Genomic DNA, 26,345 nt, shown 5'->3' on the forward strand with positions numbered 1-26,345 from the left:
CCCACGGGCCTGGCAGGTAACAAAAGGAGTGAAGAGGGCTGGACCAGCCGCCAGCCAGCACTTCCTGAGGGATTCCCACCTGCCAGACACGTTCCAAGCAGGTTCTGGATGCCCCCCAGCCCTGTGGTGTGGTTTTGTTACCGTTTCCCTGTAGAAGGGGAAAGACCCAGGGAGGGACCCAGCAAGTGGCCTGTGGACAATGCAGCACAGCAGTTGGGGTGGCAGATCCTGGGTCTCCATGTGGGGACAATAGGGGGAGGGGTGGAATCGGTGGCAAACTGCGGAGCACGAGCCTGTCTAAAGGGGCTGGTGCCCTGGCCTCGGTGCCACCACAAGCTACCAGGAGAGGACTTGGGCGCAGAGTGGCGCCGTGTCCTGACACCTTAAGAGAATCAAAGTATCAGATGCTCAAGTGAAATCTCAGGTTTTTCACGTGTTGACATCGGATTCACGTTTTTCAAAAAACACCAGGAGGGACAAACTCGGCACATCTGCTGGCTGGTTTGGGTCCACAGTGTGACCTCTGAGTCACTGAGAGAAAATCGTTCTGGAAAGTCGTGAGCATCAAGGTGTGTGTGGCGCTGGGCTGGCTGGTGTGAGGAGGGCTTTTCCCCCAAGACTCTGTCATGTTCGGGGGCACCGCCCACCGAGCTGACACTGCTGGGAGGGGCGCCTGCTTCGCTCCCCCCCCCCCACGGTGGCCGAGGAGGGCTCTCTGCAGGGCAGGGGTGGCGGGGGCGGGGCTACAGGGACCGGACGGGACAGGCCCTGTCCTGACGCAGCTAACAGTCCCGGAGTGGACAGTGGCCTCCACTTCTCCAGGGTTGCCCGGGCGGCTGGAGGGTCGGGCAGTGCTGGGCCTGGATTTCCATGTGGCTTCCACGCTGGAGACGGGCTCATCCTGTGGGCCATGCCCCTCCCCCAGCCTCTGCGGGAGTCCCCTGACCCCCAGGCCTGTGGGCATTTGCATCTGTAGCCCCGCCCCCATGCAAACCCCCTCTCTCCCCCGCAGGCCAGGGCAGGGTCAGGTTTAGGACACTGTCCTCCTGCCCCTACGTGGGCAGAGCGACCCCCCACCCCAGCCTGGATGGAGGCCCCATAACAACCGTCCCCCTCACAATGGCCATCTCTCCTGAAAGGGTCACTTTAAGAATGCCAGGTGGCAGGTGCCAGATTTTGGCATCTGAGGAGCTCCCATAAGCTCCCAGGACCAAAGCAATCCCCTTTTGTCAGCACTGATGGGGAACAACTGGCCGCTGTCCTTTAATTAGGAGGGGACATGCTCAGCTATGGCCTCCTGCAGGGCTGCATAAACGTCCATTAAATCAGCCTGTGCGCTCTGTCGCTCCCCGCAGACCGTGAGGGCCCACTGAGGCCAAGGGGGAGCCCCCAGCCCCAATCTGGCTCCGGAGTCCAAACGGCGGCCAAGAGAAAACGCCAGTCAGCCCAGATTCCTGGCAGCTGATCAATTGGGCAAATTATTTCGTGCAAATTAACTCTTAAGACTGAAATCTGGGCAGGACTCTGCAAGTTCATGGGCACCTATTATCTGCTGGTTTGAGGCACCTGGGTGCACCTGAGGGCAGGGTGCTCGTCTGCGGGAGGGAGATGTTCTGGAAACTGTGGCCGCTGGGATCGGCCAGGTGCCTCCTCTTCTGCTTCTCATCCCCTGATGGAAGACGGTTCTGGCCGGGGGATGCGGCTCCAAGGCCTCCTCCTGCGTCTCCAGGAGCCCCGGGGTCAGGCGTGATGGGAGTGACTCAAGCACCATTTCCTGCTGCCGGAAGGGGCCACAGGCAGTGTTCCGGGCCTTCCGCACCGAGGGGTGCCCGTCTGAGGCCGCACATGGGCACAAAGTGGGGTCCAGTGTGCAGGACATGACTGAGGGAGGCTGGAAAACAGGGACAGGTCGTGGACACCTGGGGCCGGAAGCATGGATGGAGACGTCGGTGCTCAGACAAGTCCCAAAAGATGGAGAGAGGGGGAGGTGGGAGCCCAGTGCCAGGGGCTGAGACGTGGGGTCTCAGTGCGGCTGGGCCGGCAGGTGGCAGAGACCAGCAAGCCTGGGGTGGCCGCACAGAGACAGCCCAGGTGCATTCCGCCTTCCCAAACCCACTGTCCTGGCAGGGGACCCGCCACCCAGGAACCTGCTAGCCTCTGTCACTTTGTCTGCCTTTGGTCACTGCAAAGACGATGCTCACAGCCCCATCATGGCCCGTTGGTGTTGCCTGCTCATGCCCTCTCCTCACGCCCTGCCCCCGTGATTGTTTCCTCCACCCCTGGTTCTCGGTGTCTGTCCAGCAATGACAGCCCAGGCTCGCTCCCGGGGTTGGTGTCCGCCTCCCGCAGAAAGCCCACCCCGCAGCCCGGTAGTGCCCGGGGTTGGGGAAGCGCTGATGAATTTTCATCTCCACCTTTTCCCCTGTTTTCCCATCATCTCTTTTCTTGGAGCCTCTGCCCTGAATCCCAATGACTCTGGAAGCCCCTGGTGACCTCCCATCCCGTATACACGTGTCACTTCTGCCTAGGCCTGTCAAGGCCAGCACACCCTGCTTAGCTCTGCCTCTGCTGAAACTGCCACGTTCACCCCTTCTCCCTTCCTCCCTCCCTCCCTAGTCCTATGGGAGTACAAGTCTAGTCACAGGGGAAGCCACGTGGCATACCACACAATGCACCAACCCCGTTCTAACCCTGCACAGACTCCCACCCTGTCTATTTCCTTCTTCTGTTCCTCTGCGGTAAACACCCATTGGCTCTTTCTTCCCAGGGCTGCATCTGTGCAGAGGGGGCCAGAAAACAAACTCACTCAGAGCCTGAGGAGGAGTTGGGGCTCTTTGAAGCTGCAGCCCTGCATGTATAATCAGCAACCCCAGGGCCCTTCTAGGGCTGGCTGCTGGGGGGAGGGAGAGTGCAGGTTAAACAGAGAGCGCAAGGGAGGCGCAAGCAGCAGGGGTAATTAATTTCTCTTGAAGGTTTATCACCCTGTCGTTAATTTCCTTGTTGCACGTAGAAAAGTAGACACAGGCTCAATTAAGAGTGATGCTCTGGTGCCAACCATGCTTGTCTTTTAATCACGCTCTTTGCATATTGATTTTGACATCTCGGTTTAATCACAGGCTGTTTCACTGCGTTGTGGAATCCTTGTGCAACTTGTGGGGCTTTTCTACATCTCCCAGAGTTGGGAGACAGCTCCCAAGATGGGACCGCAGACAGCACTCAGCCAGCAGCCTCCCTGCCCTGCTGGGTTTCTGTGCGGGAAGGATGTGACGATCCTACCAGAGAGCAGTTACTTTCTAAGGGAAGGAATACATTTCCAGGTTTGCAGAGGACCTTGTACTGGAGGTTGGGACTGAGGACTCCAGCAGGACAAGAGCACATTTTTTCCCATCCCAGTGAAGGAGAAATTGAGAAAGCAAGAAGCCTGGCTGGTGGCAGTCCCTGGAGTCAATGAGGTCAGTAGGCTCTGGTCACAGCAAGAAAGGGCTGAGCCCCGAGCAAGTGCCAGGTAACCAGAACACAGAAATATGCCTCCATCCCAGCTGCGGGCATTGCACAGGGCCGTGGGGCTCAGTGGCTTCTCTCTGAGCCCCTGTGATTACTGTGCTTAGCATGGGTCCCCTCCCCCCCCTCCCCTGAGGTCCTGTCTGCACACCTCACTGGCATTGAGGATTTCAGACTGTCCTCCCCCTGGGTGATGACCATAGGGTGAACGACAACAACTCCCATCCCTGTGATGCTACGTTATGTGAATATGTGTATGGATGTGTGCCTTTAGGAAACGTGTGCCTTATAACCGCTCTATGATTATTATCTCCACTGTATATATGAGGAAACCGAGGCTTAGGGTAAGAAACTTGCTCAAGTGGTGGGGTTGGGATTGGAACCCATGTCTGGCCTCAGATCCCTGACTTGTAACCTCTACCATAGCCCCAAAGGTCCTTCCCGTCTTTAGGGTCTGTGGTTCACTGGCCCCTCCTTACATCCCCAGTGAAGACAAGCCTGGCCTTTGTGTGCCCGGTCTGACGGGAAGTCCTGGTTTTCTGGAAGATCATTTGGTGTCAGGACAGAAGACAGACATTCAGGAGTCTGAGCACTAATTTTCCTGGTTATTCTGAAAAGGTGCAGTTTTCTCATTGAAGACGCCCCAGAGGTCTGATCTGATTGTGGGCTGGTTTAAAAGTGCTTGCTCTGACCTCCAAGGACATCTGCTGATTGGCTGTCCAGCCACTCAGACCCCGCCGTGCGCCAGCGCTGGGCTAAGTGCTGCATGAGGATTTATTCATTTGATGCTCACAACAGTTCTGTTTTATTTCTAAATTGGGAAACAGGCACAGAGCAGTAATTAAGTTCATTAGTAAGTGAGAGGGCTGAGATTTGAACCCAGACTGCCTGGTGCTGGGGTCCAGGCTTCTAACTACTATTCTGTGTGGCCCCCAAAAGAGCCCCAGGCTGTAAGTGCAGGGACTTTTGTGCGGGGGCAGGTGGAGCCTGTTTCTCTAAGGGTCCTGCAGGGCCCGCTGGGAAGGGCGGGTTGGCCGTGACTGTCTCTGCCGGGAGCCCCATCCCTGACCCCTCCCACGATCTGCTCCTTCTCCTCCTTCAGGACTCAGGTCCCATGTCCCCTCCTCATTCCCTGAGTCCCTATTCAGGTCCACCCCCGCCCGCCACTCCATCCCTTCAGCCTGGTTAAAGTTCTTCCCAGTACACGTCTCACTCTCTGGAATTGTCTGCAGGGCTGCCTCGATTTCTTGCTCATTGTGTGTCTCCCGTCCCGAGGGCAAGGTCTGGGCTGCATCCCCAGGGCCTGGAACTGTGCCCGGCACAGAGCATGGGCTCCCCAGCGCCCGTGGGCTGGATGACGTGCGCGCGGAGAAGTCCCCAAGGTCACCCCAACCTGCTCACTCGACAGAGGGCGCGTGCCCTGCCCCCCCGGCTGCACTGCCACGTGGACACACGTCCTGGGCACACATGACACAGGTCATCATGGACCCTCCAGCAAGAACGAAGCCGTCTGTGCCCAAGACTCAGCTCAGCCCCCAGATCCCACTTCATGTGTATGCTCCAAACCTAAAACCACGGCCCTGCGCCCCTCAGAGGGACACTGAGTGGGGAGGTGGCGCATGGACAGGACCCCTCCACACACACCTGTACTGGGGGGGATGGAACATAAACGGGGGAGGGGCATGGCTCACGATCCCCAGCCAGGACGGTGTTCAATCCACCCCATTTTGCGTGGCTTTTCTCCTCTGGAAAAAGTCCTGACATTTTTTTTTTTTTTTGGCTCTTTTAGTCTGAGGAGAGATGATGAGCCAGGGGCTGTGGTGGAATAAAAACCTGGGAGATTTGCTTCCTCGTCACATCCTGAGCTCAAACCAGGTGGCGTCCTTAGGGGCTGACAGTCGGTGGCGTTGAACAAAAGTGTCACGGTCACAGGAGGAAGCTTTTCTCCCAGGAGGGGACTGTGGTGAGTTTGTGCCCATGAAGTCTTGGCTGGGGAGTTGCTTTCCAAAAACCTACTTTCCTAAAACTCTACCAGCCTGTGGCTTTAATTGCAGAGGCGCCTGGAGATGGTGTGTGGTGGGAGCGCGTGTTGCAGCAGCAGAGATCCTGGGTGACGTGGGTGGAGCCTTTGTCCTGGGTGGCAGCTGTTGTGATGGGACCTTCCTGGGTCAGAGTCTGGGGCTTCAGGGCCCAGGCCTGGGGCTCTGGCCTCTCACCGTGTGACCTCTGGAGAGTGTCTCAGCCTTGCTTAGTCTCCTTTCCCCATCTTTGCAACAAGAACTATCCTGTCTTGCCTTCTCTCAGGCTTGTTGGGGAATCATCTAAACTGATGCAGTGTATGTAGTTGCTCTCTGCCTGCAAATTATTCCAAAATCTGATGTTGAGTTTCCAACTCCTGACATGTTTTATACCTGTTTTAAGATCAATTATTGCAAAAGTAGCCCCTTACATTGTAGCTGCTTACTCTTTGCCTCTAAGTTTTTTTGGTCCATGATCCATGATATGAAATATTTTGCATCACAAGCCAACATATACTCGAATTTACAGATCTGAGCCAAAATATGAACACTACTTTTACTATCTGGTAATATTCTATCCTATTCTATTCCATTCTTTTCCAACTTCAAACTACTGTCCAAGATGCACTAGATAGATGTAAGTATCCACAATAGCTCCTTACCTGCCCATTTGAAAACACCACCTTGTCACAGGGCTCTCTCTCACGGCTGTTGCTGCCGTGGATGATTTTTCTCTGCTGACCAGACCATGAACTCCGTGAGTCTGGGCAGTTCCTTTGATTCTTTGCATTGCCCATACTGGGCACTGTGCCTGGCACCTGATTGCTGGCTGGAAACAGGAGTCCTTCTCTCATTTTCTCCCATTTTGTTATAACTGTCTAATTTTGGGACGCTGAATGCTCAGTAAATAGCATCCCGTTCTCTTTGCAGAAATGGTGAGGGTTTAATGGGATTCTCTGACAGGCTTCAGTGCTAAGAACTAAACGGCTTGGCATCGTGTAAAGAGCCTCCCCCAGGCAGTAATGCCTCTGGGACTGTGTCCCCCACCCCAGTCCCCATCTCCACCCCCCCGCACTGAGTTCCAAAGGCATTCTGTGTGTCAGATTTGCATGCAAACCTGAGTGAATGGAAATGAGCAAGGGTGTTTGGATTGTCACATGGCTAGGGAAAGGTGTGATCTGCTGACATCTATTGGGCATAAGCCAGGGACACTAAATGTCCTGTAATATCTCTTGACAGTTCCACACAATGAAAATTGCCCTGCACAAAATGCCTATAGCACCCACTGTTGAGATGCCCTGAGTGAGGCTTGAAGTTTCACAGTTTTGAAATAAAGACGGGTCATAGGAGAATTTGTTTCATCTCCCCAACTCTCCACCCCTATTTTCTTTCTTTACAAATGTCAGAGTCTGTAAGGTTTACACCCAGAAAAGCTGGCCCTGGGACAACTGGGGGGCACCGTTTAGAGAACCGCCTGGCCCCGACATGCCAGCTGGGTTAGAAGCAGCAAGTCCAGACAGATCCAAGCTCCCAGGCCCTGGTGGATGGAATGCACTGGGGGCTTTAATTACGGTGAGGAGAGGGATAAATCTGTTGCAGTTACAGTACAGCCCGGCATGCCTTTCTAATCACGGCCCAACCACAAGGAACCATCCCCCCTCCCTGCACACAAAGGCTCTGGCCTCTGGGAACAGCCCCCTGGGAGCAGAGGAATGAAAAACGTTGAGTCTCCTTCCTGCCTCAGGCTGGGCTTTGAGGGCAGGTGGGCTGGCTCCTCCTCAGGTGTCCTCAGCGCAGTCAGCCCTCACTCACCCATGCTTCAAGTGAAAACCTTGTCAATCCCTTGATCTCTTGCTTTTTCTCTAGTCAATTTGACAGGGAAAGAGTAAAGGGACAAAGTAGGTAATTAAATAGTTAATCTCACTAGGGGATTGTAAGTAAAGAAAAAAGCATGGGAGACCCTGTAAGTTAATGGTCACTCAAGAAAGCAGGTTTGCTTAACCACGAAACCAAGCAGGGTTGCTTAGCAACAAAACCATGCAAACAATCATGAGACATGCCCCAAAACAATAAAACAATGGTGGCATGAGACCCACATCCTGCCCAGTGAGCTCACTAAGTGAATGACCCCTAGGACATGCTCTTTGCACACATAAAAAACAATAATTTATGGAAAGGTGACATTTCAAAGTGAAAGACCCCCCATTGCTCTGAGACCTGAAATAATTTTTCCGTAGTGCCATGACAGTCCTGGCTTGACCATGTAGGGACAAGAAAACTCCCCTGCCCAACCTGGAGGAGGAGCTGATGATAGAATCTTATATGGAATCTAAAAAATAAAAAGGTTCTGAAGAACCTAAGGGCAGGACAGGAATAAAGACGCAGACGTAGAGAATGGACTTGAGGACACAGGGAGGGGGAAGGGTAAGCTGGGACAAAGTGAGAGAGTAATGTCAACATATATAACCACCAAATGTGAAATAGCTAGCTAGTGGGAAGCAGCTGCATCACACAGGGAGATCAGCTTGGTGCTTTGCGACCACCTAGAGGGGTGGGATAAGGAGGGTGGGAGGGAGAAGCAAGAGGGAGGGGATATGGGGATATCCGTACGCATGTAGCTGATTCACTTTGTTATACAGCAGAAACCAACACAATATTGTAAAGCAATTATACTCCAATAAAGATGTTAAAAAAAAAAAAGAATGAAGAAGAAGGTGGTCTTTTTTCCTCTCCCTACTTTTCCTTTGATTATAAAACTGTAGCCCACTAAGTTCTCACGGTGTGGCACCCTCCCACCTGCCCACTTGTAAGCCTCACAAGCGTCCTATTCTAATAAATCACTTCTTACCTATCACTTCGCCTCTTGCTGAATTCTTTCTGCACTGAGACATAAAGAACCGGAGCTCCTCAGAGCCCCCCGAAATGCCACCTAGCGGTCTCAAATTCATCAGCAAATCTTCTGGTGACCAATAGTCCTGGTGTGCCTGGGATTGAGCAGGTTCTCAGGATGTGGGACCTTCAGTGCTAAAGCCAGCAAGTCACAGGCAAACCAGGATGGGTTGGCCACCCCTTTCTGCACAAAAGGCATTGGGTGGCTGGAGTGGATGATCCAGGTGGAGATTAATAGCCAGACTAAAGAATCTCGTTCTAGATGTGATGGGGAGATACTGAAGGGATTTGAGTGGGGATCATATCTGATGGGATGTGATGTATTAGGTTGGCCAAAGGTTCGTTCATTTTTTTCCGTAAGATGGCTCTAGTAGCACTTAGTTGTCTTTAACTTCATTCAAAACAGTTTTGTTAGATTGTATGTGACAGCTGTCATATCAGTGTGCATTTAAAAAAAGACGTCAAAATTGGTGAATTTTTGTGTAACCATTTCTTCTTCCATTGAAGATGGAAGAAAAAAGCAACATTTTTGGCGTATCATGCTTTATTATTTCAAGAAAGGTAAAAACTCAACTGAAACGCAAAAAAAGATTTGTGCAGTGTATGGAGAAGGTGCTGTGACTGATCGAACATGTCAAAAGTGGTTTGCAAAGTTTTGTGCTGGAGATTTCTCATTGGATGATGCTCCAGAGTCGGGTAGACCAGTTGAAGTTGATAGCGATCAAATCGAGATATTAATTGAGAACAATCAATGTTATACCACACGGGAGATAGCTGACATACTCAAAATATCCAAATCAAGTGTTGAAAGTCATTTGCACCAGCTTGATTATGTTCATTGCTTTGATGTTCGCGTTCCACATAAGTGAAAAAAACCTTCTTGACTGTATTTCTGCATGTGATTCTCTACTGAAACGTAATGAAAATGTGCCATTTTTAAAACAAATTGTGACGGGCGATGAAAAGTGGATACTGTACAACAATGTGAAATGGAAGAGATCGTGGGGCAAACGAAATGAACAACCACCAACCACACCAAAGGCCGGTCTTCATCCAAAGAAGGTGATGTTGTGTACATGGTGGGATTGGAAGGGAGTCCTCTATTATGAGCTCCTTCCGGAAAACCAGATGATTAATTCCAACAAGTACTGCTCCCAATTAGACCAACTGAAAGTGGCTGTCAAGAAAAAGCATCCAGAATTAGTCAACAGAAAACACATTATCTTCCATCAGGATAACCGCAAGACTACATGTTTCTTTGATGACCAGGCAAAAACTGTTACAGCTTGGCTGGGAAGTTCTGATTCATCCACCATATTCACTAGACATTGCTCCTTTGGATTTCGATTTATTTCGGTCTTTACAAAATTCTCTTAATGGAAAAAATTTCAGTTCCCTGGAAGACTGTAAAAGGCACCTGGAACAGTTCTTTGCTCAAAAAGATAAAAAGTTTTGGGAAAATAGAATTATGAAGTTGCCTGAAAAATGGCAGAAGGTAATGGAACAGAAGGGTGAATAAACTGTTCGATAAAGTTCTTGGTGAAAATGAAAAAAGTGTCTTTTATTTTTACTTAAAAACCGAGGGCACTTTTTGGCCAACCCAATATTTTCTTAAATTATCCCAGGCGGCGGTGGGGTGAACAAATCATCATGAGAACCAGAGTGGGAACCTGGAGACCAGCAAGGGGGCTGGGGTGTTTGTCCTGGTCAGCAAGCCAGTGGCTCAGACCAGGGCGGTTGCCGTGGACGGTGTGGTGTGCCATCCCATCTCCCCCTCATGACCCCGGCCCTCATTTCCCTGGGGGCCAGGGGTGGGGGTGTTGGCTGCTGACAGCTCACAGCTGGGTCCTTCCCTGGGTGTTACATTCTTGCATAGCCCACATCCCATGACTGGTTGACACAGGGCTGCAAAGATCCAACTCCCTATCCTTAACTGGGCACAACGCTGCAGGCTATGCCAATGCCAGGGCTCCAGGGGGATTTGCTGAAGGCTCACAGTACAGGCTCTCCCTCCACCCTTCCCTGCTTCCTTTGCTTTGTCATAGGTGCTATTCTGGAAACAGTAAACCATTTATTGGCTACCCCCATCTCAGCCTCTGGGTCCTGGTAAACCTGATCTAGGACAGTGGTACAGTGAAAGTGGGGAGAAGGGGTGGTGTGTGTGGGTGTGCATATATATGATTGCATACACACATTTTAGAAAATAAAATTTGCATACCGTAAATGCACAAATCTTAAATATACATCTTGCTGAATTCTGAAACACATATTCATCTTTATAACCCCCACTCAGGTCACGCTATAGATTTCCTTCATGATTAGAAATTCCCTTGTGACCTTTTCCAGTCAGTAACGTCCCCAAGATAACTACCATCCTGACTTCTATAATAATCTATGATCATAGATAATTTTTTGCCTGTCCTTGAACTTCATACAAAATGGAATCGTAAGTAGTCATTCTTTTGCCTAGCAACATGCTTTTGAGATTCTTTAATGTTGTTGAATTTATCCGTTGTTCTTTTTCATTTCTGAGTAAAATGTGTTTCTTTTAAAGAAGTTGAGTCTAGTTTTCTTGTTGGTTTATTTATTTTAATCTTGCCTGATGATCTCTGTCTTTTAAGTGGAGTATTTAGTGTGTCTCATTTATTCTTTGTTCCTTTGGCCCTGCTTTTATGCCTTATTTTGATTTGTCAAGAGTTTCTTTTACTCCATTGTGTTTCCTCTATTGTCATCATTGTACCTATTCCTGTCAATTAATATTTTTGTGGTTGCTCTAGAGACTACAATATGCATTCCTAGTTCATTGCAATTAATATTTTTTTAAAAAAAATTTTTGGCCATGCTGTGCAGCCCATGGGATCTCTGTTCCCTGACCAGGGATCAAACCCACGCCCCCTGCATTGGAAGCGTGGAGTCTTAACCACTGGACCACTAGGGAAGTGCCTGCAATTAATCTTAAATTAGTCTCATATTCACATACCAAATAAGAACTTTACAACAGTGTAATTCCACTTCCCACTCTTGTCTGTTCTGTTATTGTTATACATTTTCTTCTACATATGTAATAAACCTTACAATACATTGTTGGTATTGTTACTTTAAGTCAGTACTTAATTTATTTGCAGTAGTATTTTATATTTACCTAAATATTTATCTTCCTGTGGCTCTTTATCCCTCTCAGTAGATCTGTACTTTCATCTGGCATCATTTTACCTCAGCCTGAAGAACTTCCTTTACAGTTCTTGTGGGGTAAATTTATTGGTGACAAATTCTTTCAGATTTTGTTTGTTTGAAAATAGCTTTATTTCATATTCTTTTTTTAATGGTAATCTTATTTATTTATTTATTTATTTTTATGTTTATTTTTGGCTGTGTTGGGTCTTCGTTTCTGTGCGAGGGCTTTCTCTAGTTGCGGCAAGCGGGGGCCACTCTTCATCGCGGTGCGCGGGCCTCTCACTGTCGCGGCCTCTCTTGTTGCGGAGCACAGGCTCCAGACGCGCAGGCTCAGTAGTTATGGCTCACGGGCCTAGTCGCTCCGCGGCATGTGGGATCTTCCCGGACCAGGGCTCGAACCCGTGTCCCCTGCATTGGCAGGCGGATTCTCAACCACTGCACCACCAGGGAAGCCCCTCATATTCATTTTTGAAGGCTATTTTTACTGTGTCTAGCAATCTAAGTTGGCACTTTGTTGTTTTTGTTGTTTTTAACCTCCTAGCACTTAAAAATTATTCTTTGCCTCACAACGCCCACTGTTTCTTAGAGAAGTCAGCAGCCATCATTTTAATTGTTTTGCTAAATAGCATGTATTTTCTTTAGCTGGATTTAAGATTTTCTCTTTACCTTGGTTTTTAGAAGTTTGATTATAATGTACCTAGATGTGGCTTTTTTTTTTTTTTGTATTTATCCTACTTAGTGTTCACAGAGCTTCTTGATATTCGGTTTCATGTCTTTAATCAATTCTGGGCAAATTTCACCCATTTTAACTGCCAACGTCGTTTCTTCTCTTTCCTTTCCTTCTGAATCTCCAATTACACATACGTTAGACTGCTTGATATTGTCCCACACGTCGCATAGGCTCTCTTCTCTTTAGAAAAATCTTCAGGTTTTTCTTTCTCTACTTCAGTTTGGATAATTTCTATCAACCTGACTTTGGGTTCACTGATTCTTCTTTTATGTTAAGCCTGTTATTATGCTTATTAAAGACATTCTAATTTCAGGTATTGAATTTCTTAGTTCTGAAATGTCCTTTTGGCTTTATTTTAAAGTTTTCATTTCAATATCTTTGTTGAAATGCTCCACTTTGTAGTCTTTTGTCCATCTTTTCCTCTAAATTCTTTAAATTAGTTATTATATCTGTTTTAAAGGACTTTTGTACTTTTATAGCAGTGAGGTTGAGAGCTCAGATATTCTTGCAGAATGCCTAGGTTCAAATTCCACTCTGGTGTTTACTAGGTGAGTGATTTTGGAAAAGTGAATTCTCTGATCCCCAGTTTCCTCATCAGTCAGATATACATAATAATAATACCTACCTCATAGGTTTCCTGTGGAGGTTAAATGAGTCATGGGTAATAAATAATTGTTAAAGCAATGCACGACACATATTAATATTCAATAGCCATTATTGTTATTATTAACATTTTTATTGAGATTTCCCAGAGAGCTATATGCACCACTAGAATATCTGAATTCAGCAAAAGTGTATACCATTTCTCTATTTCAAGCATTGACAAAGGAATTTATTGTCACTTGGACTCACATTTCCTGGGTTTTTCATGACATTGAACATCTTTCCTTACCTAGGGTTAGTCATTGGGATTTTCCCCAGAACCACTCTGGGCTGTGATACACTTCCAGATTTCCTGATGGAGCTAATTTGCTCATCTCTCTCTTTAGAATAAAAACAGGCACCCTGTGCCATGCATTCAGAGTCACCAGTATTGTCATTTGCTCCAGTGTTTCTATCTGTACTCCTCTTGGAGATGTTTCAATAGCAAATATTTCTGAGAGCCTACTATGGGCTAAGGAACGTTCTATGGTTTGGAGGTGCAGCTGTGAATATAAGAGAACGTCTGCTTTATGAAGCCCACTTGCCCTCTTCCAACCACCCAGCCTGGCTGTCCTCCCCTTCTTGGTGCTAGTATATATAAGGTGCTCACTAAGTGCTTGATGCATGAACCGATGCATTAGCAAAGGTGCAAAGTTTTAAAAAAGCAATGGCCTAAAACCCTCAAAGGAGATAAAACTGAAGCCCACTTCTTCAGCCAACAAGGGTAAATGGGACATTCACTTGGCACTGACCTTGGCACTGGTATAACATAGAGGTTTTCTACTGGGGGCAACTTTGCCCCCCAGGAGATAATGGCAATGCCTGCAGACTGTTTTGGTTGTAACAGCTGGGGTGGAGTGCTACTGCATCTATGGGTAGAGTCCAGGGATACTGGTGAATCTCCCACAATGCACAGGATGACCCCCACAACAAAGATTACCTAGCTCAAAATGTCAGTAGTGCTGAGATTGAGAAACTCTGGTGTCATACAAGAGGCTGACCCCCTCAGGGGCTTCATCAGTTCACTAGAGATGAGATGCACACACAGGCAATGGTTGCAAAGCAACACGTCCCCAAAGGAAAATGTGTGACACCACTTTCCATTAATGAAGTAATAAATTAATTCAATAGATATTTATTCAGTGCCTACTTTACATCAGAAAAGAGGCTGGGTTCTAAGCAAACAGCAGTGAACGAGGTAGACAAGGTTCATCTGTTTTCAGGAGTTTCAGTCTACTGAGGGATGATGGGTAATTTACAAAAGAACATAATATCAGGTTGTGAAAAATGCAGTAAAGGAAACAGATTGGGTGACAGGATAAATAGTGACTTGGGATGGGGCTACTGTCTCATGTTGGGTGGTCTGAGAGGGCCTCTCTGAGGAGGTGACATGTGGGCTGAGTACTGAAGGATGAGAACCAGTCACTGTGGAGAGATCTGAGGGAAGAGTGTGCTAGGCAGGGGGAACAGCAAATGCAAAGGCTCAGAGGAGGGAAGAGATCTGGGAAGTCAAAGGACCAGAAATGAGGCCAGTGTGTGTGAGGGCTGGGGAATAGTGAGTGTGGGGGAAATGGGGACATGGAACTACCTTACGAACTGCTTAGTGGGACAGAAAGAGAAGGGCATAGTGATGTTTGAGTCCTACAGCCACAGTGGGGTGTTTGGGTCCTCAATCCTTTCTCTCATTTTTTGGTCCACTCTCATTATCAGGGGAGAGGAGAGTTTCCCCACGATCACCCCAATTTTCTCTTGACTTTTCACCACTACTGAAGCCCATACTCTCTAGCCAGTTACTGCCTGTGACCTTATTCTTTGTTTAACAGAAGCTAAGAGCAGACACATCAACATTTATCAGCCAAGCCCCAAATCCGATTGAAGATTTAGACAGAACATTAGATGAAATGGAGCCAGTGATCCTCATTAAACAACAATATACATCCTTTGTCTTGGCTAAGGAATTAGGGCCCCAAACTGCCAGTTTAATATTTAAAAACAGGTAAATAAAACTTAACCTCTCCATAGAAGCTGGGGGTCCTGAGGGAAGTAAGGATTTACTGGCTTTAGTCTTCAGCAGTAATTTCCACAGCGCCTTTTGTTTGCATAATATGTCATACTTTACACACATTCTTTTGTACATTTTCCTCCATTAATAAGTATTTATGTGTTACGCATCATTACAACTTTTTTCTCAACTTAACAATAATAACAAAATGCCCACAGTCCTGCTGACTTTCTCATAAATGTATTCTTTCCCTGCCTCCAACTGCATCCTCTTATTTCTCACAGTGTGTTCAGCACTCTATATGGGTTTCTTTCCTGCCTCGTTCACTCACAAAGGGACAGTGGTTGCTTTTGTCTGCCGGGCATCTGTTTCTTCTTCTCCTGGAGGTCCAGCCTGATTTTCTTCTTGGTGACCTTTTTCTCCCCCATCCCCTCTTTACTCCATCTGAAAGAATTGACTGCACTGGCTTCCAGTTCTAGATTTAGTTTCATGACCTGGGTCTGACCAATCAATATATTCTACTCTCCCCTCTCCTTGGCCAAAGTCATTCACTGATGGTCATATGACCCAAACCTGGCCGATAAGAGCTACCTGGAAAAAGAAACCAGAACCCATTACTGTCAGGATGTAAAACTGGGCCCCCAAGCTGAGAAGGGCTTGCCTGTGTGTCAGGCCAACACAGAAGAAAACAGAGTCAAGAAATGGAGTCCTGACATGACTTGAGTTACTGGATCCAGCCATGTCGGAAGCGGCTATCTGCCCAAAGGAGAACTGTACCTTTGAATGGGTAAGGGGTATCAAAACTAAGTCTTTGAACTCTCTATGATGGAGGTAATGCCTGCATTTTAGGGACATCAGCTGGGGAGAAAGGCACCAGATCTGGGTTATGGATAAATGACAAATGAGACATTCAAGTTGCAGGCACCATAGGCAGTCAGGAGTGGAAAAGATCCAGAGGAACTCTCATGCATAGGGAAGGCTTCCCAGAGGAGGTGAGATGCGAGCTGGCCTTGAAGGGAGTGGGAGGTGTGACAGGCGGGGGAAAAACCTGAGCATGATCTGAATAATACTTGTCCCATCTGGACTGAGTCACTGATGCAAAAACGCAACCAAGTTAGCGAATAAGAGGGATAATCAAATCCTGATCCCAAATACAAACCTGCTGGGTTTTATAAATCTGGCCACCAAGAGTCTTACAAATTCCCCTCTTTGGAGTGATGACTTCCTGTCTGTCAATCTGATCGGCTCAGACAACACAGACTAGCCCCCTGTCTGTCTCAAAGGGACCTTCCCTGTGTCTTGCAACTCATTCTAGATGAGACGAGTATTTCTTAGGTCTGCAGAAATCCAGAGAAGAAAACGCATTTTATGATCTGAAGGGAGATGAAAGGCATGTCTTAACAGCGCATTTCAAATGCATTCGTGCTCATCACAGAAGCCTCCCCAGTCCTTACATTATTTAGAAAGTTGCAGGAGAGGGGATAATGAATGCAGGATATGCGAGCGATTCATTTTGATTTTTCAAAAATGCAACCCAGCCAGAGAAAGCTTTGCAAAATGTCGAAAGACAAAACAAAACAATATCTCTGAGATTCGTAAAGTCACGGAAATTAAAGCGATGATAAAGCAAAAGCAAACCCGATACCTTAAAGGACCCAAGCATTCTGATTTTTAAAAGGTGGCAAAAAGGAAAAAAACAAAAGCCATAAAAGGGTGTCTGAGGGGTAAGGAAACTGTTATGAAAATGGGAATTCTGTGCTCTGAGCTGTTCACAGCTCTGTCCCTGGAGTGTGAAATTAGCGACTGAAGGCAGATTTCACAGGCACTTCCGAGGAGCGTGGTGGCGGATTTGCGATGGGGCCTCTCCGCCAAGTCCTGCCCACTTGCAAGCTGCTGTCGTTATTCATGCAAAGCACAGATAATTCTGAGTGTCTGGAGCGTTTTGCATTTATATGGAACGCAGCCTCTCTCCTTCCTAGTGAGTCTAGTGCTTGAGTGCATGTTGGGGCGGAGGGTGGCAGGGAGCACCTAGGAGACCAGCATTCTCACGGAACCCCTATTTTCTCCTGACAAAAGAAAAATCTATACGGATCACATTGGGAATTATACTGGCAAATCTATAGGAAATAGGAATTTAGTGAAAATGTTAAACATTGAGGGGGGAGGGATAAATTAGGAGTTTGGGATTAACATATACACACTACTATATGTAAAATAGATAATCAACAAGGACCTACTGTATAGCATAGGGAACTCTACTCAGTATTCTGTAATAACCTATATGGGAAAAGAATCGGAAAAAGAATGGATATATGTATATGTATAACAGAATCACTTTGCTGTGCACCTGAAACTAACACAATATTATAAATCAACTAGACTCCAATATAAAATAAAAAATTAAGTTAAAAAATGTTAAACATTAAAATCTTCCCAAGGGATTCTCCCGGTCTGGGTCTTAGGACTATAACAAATGATGACATTCTTTGTGTCCCCATCATGTCACCAACCTGGGAGTGGAGCTTAACAGGAATTTCAACTGATTAAAAGAAAGATGGGAGATGATGAATTTGGAGGCATGAGCTGCACTTTTCTCATTCTCCCTTTCCGTGTATCCCTTGCACACTTATGTTGTGCACATGAAACAATAATCAAATAGAAAGTGTGATCACAACTTTTACCTTTCCACACTTTCATTACTGATCGTGGTCAGCTGGGCCAACTTGAAAAGGTCCCAGGAAAAGGAGATCATTTTAAGTAAGTACAGTTAACCCTTGAACAACACCGGTCCACTTATACGCGGAGTTTTTTTCAACAGTAACTACTACAGTACTACACGATCCGCGATTGCTTGACTCCGTGAATACAGAACCGCGGATACAGAAGACTGGTGTATAGGGAGGGCCAACCATAAGTTATACTCGGATTTCCCACTGCATGGAGGGTTGGTGCCCCTAACCCGCACATTGTTCAAGAGTCAACGGTAGCTGCTCACGGAACCAGAGAAAGGTTTGGTCTTGGGTAAAAATCATCTTATTCCGTTTATCATCTTAGGAAGAACTTGTGCTCGTTTTTATTCATTATTTTTTAACACCATTATATTTTCAAAAGTCCACTCATTCTTGATCATTAAACTATCACCTTTTTGGTGCTCTACCTTCGTGATCTCCAGGGTGATGGATATCAGGTAACTTTCAAACATGGTTCTGGGTATTCTTGCTAAAAGTAGACAAAACAAACAAATGACGGTGATCACAATGACAGCAACAAAAAATCTAGCCCACTGTCCTCCATCACACACCATGAATTCAATATGAAGTAAGATGAATTTGCCCAGCTTTCATAAAGGTTGCTCTGTCACCCCATGTGTTGGCTCGTATCACTGGAAGGGAGGGGGCAGGTGGGCTGCAGGGACGGTTGATTCGGCAACCTGCAGGTGTCCTCGAGGACACCTTGTCCTCGAGGACGCTCCTCAAGGGCACTCTGCTTGCCACAGTCTAGGCTTCATCTCCTTCCTGTCTGACCTCTTTGCTCCTGTCCAGCAGGGGAAACAGAGCCACTTCTGGACTCTCTCCCGGGGCGTTGCTCATAAACCCCCAGCAAATACCTCCTAGAATGTCCTCGGCCTTGGTTGGGTCACGTGTCCACATTTCACCCAATCACAGGCAAGGAAGATGGGATTACCATTGGAGCAGCTCTGTAGCAGGGGTGGGGTCCGCCTCCCTGAGGCTCCCGGGATGCAGAGGGGAGCAGGATATTCCTGACCAAGCCAAGGACCGCTTAGTAGTGAGGGTAGAGATGGGAGATGCCAGATCAGCTGCCAGCAATACCCACCCATGCACAGTCACAAAGGCGTCTTGATCACCTTGGGTACCAGCCTAAGCATGTTTAACGTGTGTGTTGGGCTGAATTGGCTAGAATTCCAAATGAAATTAACACAGTGTTGGATGGGTCTTCCCTCCTCCAAAACAGAGTTCCTCCAAGGATGTGCAGGGAATGAAAACCACACAGCTAGTTCTCATGGGCATCCACGGTCTGGAAGGAATCAAGGCTGTGTTCTCAAGATGAATCTTTCTTTCTCTTTCTCTCTGTCCACAGGCTTCAATGCTTTTTAGGCAAGGCTGCCCTGCTTCTGTCCCCGTATTCTTAGTTTCTGTCCCCACTTCACTCTGCCCACCAGGGATCTGGGCTGGTTGTGGCACCAGGGCAGCACCCTGACGTCCTGGGCTTTATGCTACAGAACCATCACTCACTCGTACTTTCCACCTGAACCATCCGTTTCTTTCTACACGTGGTTTTATAGCATGAGTTCAATTTTCTTTTCACGTTTTTTTGCCTCATCAAGGATCATGATGTTTAAAAAGATAATCAAAAAGGAAGAAATAAATGAAACCCCGGTTGGGACAACCTGGGCTGATTGCATTGGCTCCCCGCTCGGTTCTGTATACTGAAAGAGAACAACAAAGCCCTTTGTGTCTCCAGACGCAGCCTGTTTTCTTATTTCATGTTGTGGCCTCTCCACATATTTGGCACCTCTTATGATTTATGGGAAACAGATTAAAATTAAAGTATCAGTAGGATTACATTCTGCTGTGAGTGACCCAGGCCCCAGATAAAAGAAGGTTTAGCACAATATAAATTTATTTTTGACTCATGTAACAGGCTGGGGGTGGGAGCTGTGCTCTACCAAGCTTTCAAGGGGTCTCATTTCTTCATTTTGTTTTTCTGCCACAAGAGGCCTCCATTCCCCGGGTTACCTCATGGTCCAAGATGGTGGCTCCGGCTCCAGCCATTATACCCACTGCCCAGCCAGCAGGAAAGAGAAAGAGATGGAATTGAATGGGGACAAAGGACACACTCCAGGATTCTTCTAAGTAGTTTCCATTTTTACTCCTTCAGTTACAAACTATACCTGGCTGCAACTTTTTTTCTGGTGGGTTCAAAATTTTAAAAATTGATTAATGAATACTATGTAATAATAATCATTAATGCTTAACTAGTGGTTACAATGTGCCAGGTCCACTTGTAAGTGCTCAACATATTTAATTCTCATAGCAGCCCCATTGTGCTCACTGAATAATGTCTCCTGGGAGACGTCCATGTCCTAATGCCCAGAACCTGTGAATATGTTGTTTCACTTGGCAAAAGAAATGTCACAGGTGTGATTAAGTTAAGGTTCTTGAGATGGGGTGATGAGCCTGGATTATCAACGTGGGCCTAATGTAATTACAAGCCTCCTTATAAGGGGAAGGCAGGAGGTCAAGGAAAAGAGAAAAATCTACGCTGCTTTCTTTCAAGATGGAGGAAGGGGTCTTGAGCCTAGAAATGCAGTCAGTCTGTAGAAGCTGGAAAAGGTAAGGAAACAGGTTGTCCCTGAGAGCCTGTAGAAGGAACGTGGTTCTGTGGACTAATTTTAAACTTCTGACCTTCAGAAACATAAGATACTAATGTGTCGTTCTAAGCCGCTAAGTCTGTGGTCAGCTGTTACAGCAGCTATTGGAAATGGATGCCCCCATCATGCAGTTACTATTATCTCCATTCACAAAGGAGGAAAATGGGACTTCCCTGGTGGCCCAGTGGATAAGACTCTGTGCTCCCAATGCAGGGGGCCTGGGTTTGATCCCTGGTCAGGGAACTAGCTCCCCCATGCATGCCGCAACTAAGAGTTCACATGCCACAACTAAGGAGCCCATGTGCTGCAACTAAGACTTGGTACAACCAAATAAATAAATAAATTTTTTTTCAAAAAGGAGGAAAATGAAGCACAGAGAAGCTATGTCACTTGCCCGAGATCACATGGCTTACCGGTGGGGGGAAAGTTCGGATCTGAACGCCGGCAGTCCCTCTCTGGAGTTTACCCTTATAAGCACTGTTTACCACATGGAATACATGTACCGTCTGTCTGAGGTTTGATTTTGTTTACTATTTTTTATGCAGTAGATTTTTACAGCCTTTCAAAACTTTCAGATTTTGGAAAATTCAAAACAGATGTGAAAGTAAGGAGAATGACGTAATGAACTTCTCAACACCTATGGCCAAACTCGTTTCATCTGTGACCTCCTCTCCTTGTTTTTTCCTTCCTCTCATTTATTTTGAAGTAAATCCCCAATATTACTTCATTTGTACATATTTCTAAAAAAACTCTCTTTTGTAACAGAATCATCACCCCTAAAATTCTAATTTTTAATATCTTTAATATCACCAAATACCGAGTCAGTTTTCAAATTTCCCCAATTGTCTCATTTTTTTTTCAGTTAGTTTCTTTGAATCAGGATCCAAAAAAGTTCTATATATTTCCTTTGATTGATGTGTCTCTTGAGTCTGTTTTAGTTTACAAAAGCACCATTCAATAACAATACAAGCCACAAGTGTAATTTTGAATTTCCTGGACAGTAAATTAAAAAAAAAGAAATAGGTGAAATTAATTCTGATATATTTACTTAATCCAATGTATCCAAAATGTTATTTTAACATATAATCTATCTAAACATTATTAAGAGATATTTGCAATATTTTTTTCATACTCAGTCTTTAAAATTAGGTGTGTATTTTACACTTAGAACACATCTCAATTCAGACTAGCTGCATTTCAGGGGCTCAGTGGGCTACAGGTGGCTAGTGGCTGCTGTATTGGATGGCACCAGTGTATAACATCCTTCCCTTTTTTCTTGATATTTATTTTTTGAAGAAAAACGGGTCATTTCTTGCATTGTGGAATTTGCTGATTGCGTCTCTGGGGACATAGGAGCTTTTCATTGAAAAACTTTCTTATTCCGCGGTGCTCTGATGCCAGGCATCTTGCCTCCTGGGGTCTCTTCTAGGGAAGCATCTGGAGGGGCTTGTCTTTCAAAAACCGAAGAGAGAACCGGGCCCTCGTAGAGCGAAGTTCTCAGGCTGAGCTTGCCACCCATTAAGGGGTCGTGAAATCAATTCAGTTGGTCACAATCAGCATTTTAAAAGTAGGAAACAGAACAGAATATAGCAGAATTGAATAAGATGGAATGCAATGGAAGAGAAAATACCTCGTGCCCGTATGTGGGGGGGAAAGTGCTGTTTTTCCATGCAGTGTGAGTGTACACGTGTGCTTGCACCGTGTCTGAGAAAATATGCATCTCTAACTGTGGGTCGCTGCCTTGGTCAGCTCGGCTGCCAAAACAAAATACCACAGGCTGGGGGGCTTAAACAATAGACATTTATTTTCTCACAGGTCTGGAGCCTGGAAGTGCAAAATCAAGGTGCCAGCAGGGTTGGTGTCTGGTGAGTGATCTCCTCTTGGGTTGCAGATGGCCGCCTTCTTGCTGTGTGTGTTCCCATGGCCTTTCCTCCACACATGCAGGTGGAGAGAAAAAGAACAAGCTTTCTGGTGTATCTTTTTATGAGGCCACCATCTTGTCAGATCAGGGCTCCACCCTTATGACCTCATTTTACCATAATTACTTTCCTTAATGACCCCATCTCCAGATCCAACCACACTGGAAGTTAGGGCTTCGACCTAGGAATTTTGGGAGGACACAAACACTGAATCCACAACACAGTCAAAAAAGAGTGAAAGAGCCTGCTCTAGAGAATTTGCCCACTCATCTTTCCCAAAGTCAATAGGACCACCGCTTGCAAACTCCTCTGACTCAGCTATCATGGAAATCTTGGCCAAGGCGTTCTATCTGATTCACTGGGACCAGGACACTTTTCCCTCTCTGCAGGGGACAATGAGGGGCTTGTGTGTTTTCAGGGAGCAGATGCTTGTATGGAAAATATGACAGGCCTCCTCTGCCCCACCGCCGAGTATTAAATATGATGGCACCGAAGTCCACGCCACCCACCTGCCCTGACTTTAGAAGGAGAAATGCTTACATAAAGGGGCACTGATCCTTTTGCATTTTTGTAGCCAGAGTCATGTCTGAGAAAGCCAGGGGTCTGCCAAAACCACCTTAAAAATCCCACTGCAGCAAATGTAGGAGGGAGAGGAGACATGCATTGATAGCAGAGTTGAAGTTTGGAATGTCAGAGCAAAGTCACTAATTACAGTACAGATGAGGTCACTAAATGTGCATGATTATGCAAATCCAGGTGGAATGCAGAATGCTAATTATGTCAGCATCTCCAGCTCAGAGGGAGGCTGTCAGGATGAGAGCCCTGAACTGAGGAAGCAGGAGAGCCGGGTCAGGCCGGAAGAGACAGGAGCCCCAGGAGCTGGATATGGTCCCAAGTGGGCTTAGCCTCAGGCAGTGAGGGGTCCTGCGCCCAGAAACAGCCAGGTGGGGGGGGGGGCGAGGCCCGAGATGGAAATAAGGCTCTGCTAGCATGGGCAGGTCCACCAAGGCGAACAGCAGGAGGGATCTGGGGCAGGGACGATGCTTCCAAAATTGTGACCTGCTTGCCACTGGTGCTTGGAGAAGTGAGTTAGGTGGCACATGGAAATTTTTCTACGTCGCAGTTACATTTATGGCTATGTCTGTATGGTGACATGATCCAGGAGCAAGTGTCTCAATTCTGTCCATTGAGCTTCTGTGCCATGCAAGGCACCAGGGATTCACAATGAGCAAACCAGTCATAGTCCTGCCCTCATGCAGCTTCCATTCTAGTGCAGGGAGACAGATGGATACCTGCTTACACTTACTCTACTTAGATGTAGCCAAGTCTGCATCTTTATTGAAACAAGCCTCGCTTTTTTTTTGCCTCTGGTGCCAAGAAAATCACACACCCCCCAGGGGCGACACACTTTAACATTTATGTGAAAAGGAATTACATCCTGTGTAATTCCAATCTTCTCTGCCACAGTTGTTTCTTCGGTCTTGTGGGGTATTTTTAAGCATCAAAAGGAAAAAGAAGGAGAAAATCCAAAGAGACCACCCCCAAAGTCTGAAATCCTGTTAAACCTCAAACAAAACCAAACCCACCAGGGCTTGACGGAGTAAGCTCATAAACAGAAAAGACTTAGTGGTGAGATTCCGTGGGTTCCTTTGTAACCCCAATTCCTTCCATCCGGACAGCAGGGGACAGGGCAAGTTTCTTATTTTCTAGATATTCTGATTGGGCTACTTGGAACAGAAGGGACCCTTCTTTGATCTTTGGATTTTGTTCTTATTTTAAAGGTACATAACGAAATGTATTATTTTTTGAATAGCCCTGGTCCTTTTAAAAGGAAGGGGCAGAAATTATTACCTAAGGTATGTAGTAGAGCTAGAAATAGGGCTTGAAAATATTTTATTCTCTACTATTTAAAGTGAACATCCTGACAAATTAGGGGCTTGCCACCAGGAAGTAGAGGAGGGAAGGAGATATTCTCCCTAAAATCCTAAGATCTTAATCAATGCAGGACATTTTTCTAATGTAGAGCAGAGCTTCTGTCTATAGCACTATAGCACTTTCCTGCAGGCATTGTAATATCCAGAGTACGATTGCTATGAAATTCTCAAAAATAACACACAGATACAAAATCCAAAAGCTGGAAACAGCCCAAATGTTCTCCAGTGTGTAAACAGATAAACAAACCCACCATGGAGTACTATGCAGCTGTAAAAAGGGAGGAAATATTGCTACATACTACAGTTTAGATGAGTCTTATAGGCACTGTGCTGGGGACAGAGCCAGTCCCCCAAATTTGCATACTTCGTGATGATCCCATTTATTTGACGTTCCCAGAAAGACAATATGGTAGTGATGGGAAACAGATCAATACTTGCCAGGGATTTCTTAAAGGTACAGCATGAGGGAATTATGAGAGATGATGCAACTGTTTTGGATCCTGATGGAGGTGGTGGTTGTATGAATCTCTACATGTGTTAAAATTATTAGAAATATACACATAGAAAAGAAAAAAATATCAATTTTCCTGGATGATAATTTTAAAAAATTATTTTTAAAATTTATTTTAATAATTTTTAAAATTTAAAAATGTCAGGAGTGAAGTTTGAATTCACAGTGGTGTATAACTCACCCGTTAGTCCCCCTGTGTGATGTACGTGGTGTATGTGGACCTCTCTGTGCTCCCCTGGGACACCTCTTGGACTTCATCAGCTTCCCCTTCCAGAAATGCTCATCCCACTCAGCCACCCTGGGCCCTGTTCTTCCTTCAACAAGCCAAACTTGCTCACCTCTGATTTTTTCTACTTGCCATTCCCTCCTCCGGAATGCTCTTCCATCAGGGAGTCCTGGTTTGTTTGAGACTTTCAGTGCTGAAAAAGTCCCTGGGAAACTGTGATGTGTTAGTTGGTCGCCCTCAGCCAGATTTACACCCTCACTTCATTCAGATCTCTGCTTAAATGTCTCCTTTTCAGATTGAGTTTTCCCCAACCACTATGTAAAATCACACCCCTCATATCCCCCTCGATCCTTGTACCCCACTTGATTTCCCCCATCCTACTTCTTATGTCCTGTCCCTATGCAGCATGTCTATTTTTATTTGCTTATTACACATAGATCCAGTGGAATGCTTTATGGTAGTTAGGTTTAAACAAAAAAGCAAGCTGCAGAAAGCCACATGGCATTCACGCACCATTTGAAGCACACAAACCGTGCTGTATAATATTTGCAGACACACAGATATGGTAAGTCATGAAGCTCTGCAGGGGAATGTTAAGCACCAAGTGGTGCCTTGTGGGCAGAGAGAGAAGGAGCTGGGGTGAGGGGGCACAAGGGGCTTTAATCAAGCCATATGTTTTATTTTAGAAGAAAAACATCTGAAGCAAATACAGTATGATAAGATTTCACAGAGCTGGCTGATGAGATCATAGTCATTCATTATATTCTTCTTTATATTTTTTGACTGGCTTGAAATATTCATGATGGAAAAAAATGCAAGACCAAAGATCTGTTGCTGAAGGAAAAGTGATTGCTCTGTTTAGGATACCCCCAGAGTGACCACACTTTCTAGATGATACCTGTCAGCTCTTCATGTTCCTTACAAATCACATCACATCACATCTGAGATGTCTGCTGAGCTCCTGCCTCAGGAAAGGGAGGCACAAAGATACCCAAACACAGCACTTGCCTTCAGGGGGGCTCTCCGTGGAGCAAAGGCATGAAAAGAGAAACCAGAATAAACGATCTTTGTTCATTCAAGGCATCACTAGGTGATCACTGAGCACATGTACTTGGGATTTGGTGCCCAATGACTCGTTTGGTAAAGAAAAGTAGAAAACACCACCAGGGCCTTTCTAGGCACCAGAGACAATACTGGGAAAATTTTCCATTTTCTTGGATTTGTGGAGGAGATGAGCTTTCAGTCCTGGTATAAAGAGGGCTATAGTTGCATGGAGGGAAAGAAGGGACAGCTTGATTTCGTCACCTAAGATTGAATCTGCCCAAAGCTAAGACATCCAGGCAAAGAGAGGTGGGCGCGTTTCCATAAATCTTCCCATCACCTGGACACGTGACTTCAGCGTCCAGT

General features: G+C 46.3%; 1 long non-coding RNA gene across 1 annotated transcript in view; it reads left to right on the top strand.

Moving 5' to 3' along the window:
• The window catches only part of LOC309613642, a 33,888-nt gene extending 7,869 nt beyond the window's left edge, over nucleotides 1–26,019 (top strand). The window contains exons 6-8 of the long non-coding RNA XR_014235819.1: nucleotides 472–569; nucleotides 3,318–22,321; nucleotides 22,418–26,019. This is a non-coding gene — a long non-coding RNA (uncharacterized lncRNA). The remainder of the gene's footprint in view (nucleotides 1–471; nucleotides 570–3,317; nucleotides 22,322–22,417) is intronic.
• The last annotated feature ends 326 nt before the right edge of the window (nucleotides 26,020–26,345 follow it).

Source organism: Balaenoptera borealis, assembly GCF_965194805.1.
Source record: "Balaenoptera borealis genome assembly, chromosome: 16".
Taxonomy (NCBI): domain Eukaryota; kingdom Metazoa; phylum Chordata; class Mammalia; order Artiodactyla; family Balaenopteridae; genus Balaenoptera; species Balaenoptera borealis.